Genomic DNA, 4,712 nt, shown 5'->3' on the forward strand with positions numbered 1-4,712 from the left:
CCCAGCTGGCTGGGCTCCGTGCCAGGCATGCAGCAGGGCTATGAATATTTCATGGTGGTTCCCGCCATGACCTCATCACAAACTGCCCCTCCATCACACTCAAGCCTTTCTCCTGGGGGGCTGTGTCTGCCCCCCATGGTCCCCCCTGGGGTCAGCCCAGGTTCAGTGCCTCCTGCCAGCGCCACTCTGCAGGGGCTGGGGGGGAGCGCTGGCAGGTCCCTGGGGCCTTCACCCTGCTGGGAGTGAGGGCGCAACCACACGGTCCCCACCCATGTCTTGAGGGGGTGAGGAGCTGGGTGGGAGTCAGGACTCCTGGGTTCCAGGCCTGGGAGGGGGTATAGGCTGGGCATGTGGAGGGGGGCTTCTGTCCCCACCCCTGGGAGGAGTGGGGTCCAGGGGTGGGATTGCACATCCGTCTACTGCCCTGCGCCCCCTTGGGGCCTCTGATAGGCCCATGGGCCACTGGGCCTCAGCTCCCAGCTGTGCAGGGGAGTGAGCCAGGTGATCAGCACTATCCACCCATGCCTCAGTTTCCCTGCCTGACACTGCTGAGGTGGGGGAGTGGCTCAGCCCCATGTGGCTGGGTAAGCAGCTGGCTGCCTCTCTGCCCCCCTCTGTGGCAGAAATGGCAGATAACGAAGTGTGAAAATCATCACCCGCGAGCCGGTCTGGAAGCTGCTCCCTTGCATGACTGACGAGGTGTGGGGGTCCCAGGCGGCTCCTGGTACGTTTCCATTAGCGGGGTACAGGGCCCAGGCAGCAGCAGGAGCTCAGCAGAGTGGCTGCGGGGGCCAGACCGGGCACAATCCGAGGGCAGCTGGTATGTAGGCGGTGTCACGGAGTCCCCGGGTGATGCTCTGGAACTGCTCCCCACAAAGCCAGTCAGGACTTTCCGGAGCCTCCTCTCCCTCGGAGCAGACCGTCTTCAGGGCAAGAAGCTCACACGGCTTAACCTCCTGGGTCTCTCCTGGAAGCATTCAGCATATGCCCCTCCGTGCGCTTCCCACAGCGAGTCCACCCACGTGGGGTCCTGGGGAAGCCAGAGGGTCCTGCACGCACCCCTACTTTGTAGTCAGACGTGACTCTTAGCCAGCCAGTAAAACAGAGGTTTATTAGATGACAGGAACATGGTCTAAAACAGAGCTTGTAGGTACAGGGGCGAACGGGACCCCTCGGCCAGGTCCATTATGGGGTTCAGAGAGCCAGACACCCATGTCTGCCCTCACTCCTAGTCCCCAGGTAGCTCCAACTCTGAAAACCCCTCCAGCCCCTCCTTCTCTGGGCTTTGTCTCTTTCCTAGGCCAGGAGGCCACCTGATCTCTTTGTTCACCTTTAGCGATTTCCTTGCAGGGGGGGGAAGGGGCCCTGGCCATTTGTTGCCAGGCAGACAGAGTGTCAGTGATTTATGCACAGTGGTCTTTCCCCACCACCTAGAGGCTTAAGAAATGCATAGGGGAAACTGAGGCACCCACACAGGATTCAGAGGAAACATTAAGAACAGTCCCACTTCGTCACAGGGGGGTCTGGGGGTAATTGCAGGGTGGGGGCTCGGCTCACTGCGGAAGGCTGTAATTTGTGCAGCGGGGTGATCAGCAATGGGGGCGGGGGCACCTGGCTCACTCCTGTCCGCGCTGGGCCCACCCTGGCTGTGCCAGGCCAGCCTTCCCTGCTCAGTCAGGGATTGGCAGAGCAGGGCCACATCTGGGAGTTTCCCAGGTGGGGGAGGGGGCTCAGGAGCCCAGTTCTTGGAGGGGCTGGCACCCTGTACACTCAGCCCCCCCCATGGGCAGCCTCAGCCCCCTTCCTGCCCCATAGGCTGAATGAATGGACCCCCCCCGCCGCCGCCAGGGATCCTGCTATTTATGGGTGTGGGCCCCAAGTCCTTAGGCAAGGGCTGGCACCTGGGCTGGGCACTGGCACCTGGGCAGGGCACTCGCACCCGGACTCAGGCAGTGCTGTGCTTAACCCCTAGAAGTGCTGGCACCCAGGGGACCCCTGAGCTGTGTGCCCAGGCTGCCCCCCATGCGTGGGGAGAGCTGGCATGTGGGCCAGAAAACCAGCTGCCTCCGCCAGCCAGGAGTGAAATGCAGGGGGGCGGGGGGCCTAGGCCCTGCCCCTCAGAGGTTTTTAGCTCTTGCTGGTCGGGGCCTTCAGGCATCTGCCAGGCTTAGGGCGGTGCCCGTCTCTGCCCAGAGTTCTCAGCCAGAGCGAGCAACGTGCCATGTTGCAGCCAGGGCATCTCCTGGGACGTCAGCTGGGTTCGTGGCCCCGATGTGGGGCAAGGACTTGATCCCTCGTACCCCAGGAGTGCCCGATTCCCGGGCCGTGGGCTCTGCAGGGGTGGGGAGCTCAGCCGCTCCTGCTGGCACCTTTCTGCTTTGTATAAATAATCAGCTGGTAGCTGGGCCAAGCTGGGAGGGTTCCCAGCCCGTGTCTGCACTCGGCACGGGACCATGCTCCCGTGGGTGTGGGGACAGGCCGCAGGGCTGAGGCGTGCTCCTAGGCGAGCCTATGGGGGTGGGCACCGGGGGGGGGAGCACCTTCTGTGAGACCCCCACCTCGGGAGTGCCTGGGCTCCCAGCAGCTCGTTGGCTGTGGGGCAGCCCCAGAACTCAGGCTCCTTTGCACATGCCAGCCAGTGGAGAGGTGGCGCCTGCAGGGTCAGGTGCCAGCTGGGCAGGGGGTTGTCAGTGCCGATGGCGGATGCCCCTTGGCACTGTTGTGGGCCTGTCCCTGCCCCCCAGAGGGGAGATGCCACTAGCTGCAGCTTGGCAGGCCTGGGTCACATCCTGCTCCAAACAGACCCCCGGCGTGGCCCTGGTCTGTCGCCAAGCCCAGGTCCTGTCCCCTCCTGGCATGGCCCCAGCGGGAGAGGCTGTGGGGACACTGGGGATCAGAGCTGCAGGGGGGCAGACAAACCAGCTTGCACTGCCTTGCCCCTGGGGTCAGTAACCCCTGGAGTAAGGCCCCTGGATGGCTCTGGGGGGATTCAGCCCAAGTTCTCTGCATAACTGAGCGGCTGGGAAGCGCTGGTGGTTCTGGCCCTAGAGGGGGGCAAAGAGCCGGCCTGGGCCTGCGACATGCTCCCAGGAGGCAGCAAGCTGAGCCACGAGCAGGCCTGGAGCCTGACATCCCACCTGGGCCGCCTGCCCCCCTGGGGTCTCCTGCAGCTGGGCTGGGCTCCGACTGGCTGCTTCCCAACTCGCGCGAGCAAGAGGGCAGTGCCGGGATGGGGAGATGGGACAGAGCTCAGCAGATGTGGGGCTGTGCATGCTGTCCCCTGCCTGCCTGTGCCCCGGGGGGACCGACAGCTCCCTGCTGCCCACATTCAGCACTGGATGGCGCTGGGGGGAGTGAAAACAGGTCCAATGGCTGACAGTTTCTGGGGGGCTTGAGGGGCTGTGGACAATTCTCTACCCGCTTCTCAGGGCAGCTGCCAATGTGGAGGGGGCCGTGCTCTCAGAGTGTATCCATGCAGGGGGCTGGGGTTCCCGTTGCGGCTGCTCCCAGGAAATGGACCCATGGGGGCAGGGCAGGGCGGACGCGTGAGGGGCTGATAGTGGGCGCTGCTGCAGGAGAGCTGGGCCCGAGGCCTGCTTGAGGAGAGCAGCAGGGAAAGGGGCAGGTGGGGCAGAAGGTGGGCTTGGGGGCAGAAGGCTTATGGGTCCAGGGTGGGAGTCAGGAGAGCTGAGCTGGCTGGGTGAGCTCCTCGGGGCAGTGCCCAGCACTGGGAGGGGTGGGGGGGCACCTCATTCAGAGCCACTACTGCACCAGGACAAGGGGCTGAGCTGGAATTTGGGGGGCGGGGAGCAAATGGGCAGGAGTGGGGGAGGGGAGGCAGCAGACTGCAAAGGGAGGGGGGAAAGCGGGGGAGGGAATGAAGGGTGGGGGGCACTGCAGAGATTCTCTCAGCCTGACACTAATTTTTGAAGCCTCCCTTAATTATTTAGCGCTGGCTGCCCCCGGGGAGGGCGAGGGGGAGGTCAGTGGGTTGTGAACTCTGGGTGAACCTGAGCTACTGAATTTGTGTAATTGTGTCACACACACCCATGGGGGAGGGGGGGAAAGAGCTGGCACATTTAAAGGGAACGTGTCCCTTTGGCGGGCAGGTAGGATGGGCTGGCGTGCGGGGGGAGGGGGGTGTTTGGGCCCATGTGCAATGCTCAGGCCAGTCTCCATGCGTGGGGGGCCACGTCTAGGGCCCCTGAGGCTCAGGAGAGGGGCCAAGGGCGAACTCAGCCCCCTCCCCACCCCACACACTCACCGGAGGACGGACCACACCTGAGCACTGGGCCTGGCACCCTCTGACCCTCAGCCTGCACTTTGCATCCCTGCATTAAAGTCTGGTGGTTACAGCACAGAACTGGGAGCTGGGACGCCTGGGTTCCATCCCCAGCACTGGGAGAGGAGTGGGTGCTAGTGAGGGGGGGGGTGGAGCTGGGAGCCAGGAGGCCTGGGTTCTATCCCTAGCTGTGACTTGCTGTGTGCTTTGGGGTAAGCGGGTAAGCAGCTATTCCTGCTGGCGCGGGGGTCCATGATGGGGAGTCAGGGACATGGCGCTCTGTGTGTGGCAAGGGCGGGGCTGGGCACGGCCCATGCCAGGCGAGGGTACCCTAGGCTGGGAAAAGGGGGAGCTCTGGGGCAGGAACCCCCCCGCCCCGCCGCGTGCGGCTCCCGATGCAGCATGGGGGGCGGAGGCGGGGCCGGGGCGG

Source organism: Chrysemys picta, chromosome 2 (assembly GCF_011386835.1).
Source record: "Chrysemys picta bellii isolate R12L10 chromosome 2, ASM1138683v2, whole genome shotgun sequence".
NCBI classification, from domain to species: Eukaryota; Metazoa; Chordata; order Testudines; family Emydidae; genus Chrysemys; species Chrysemys picta.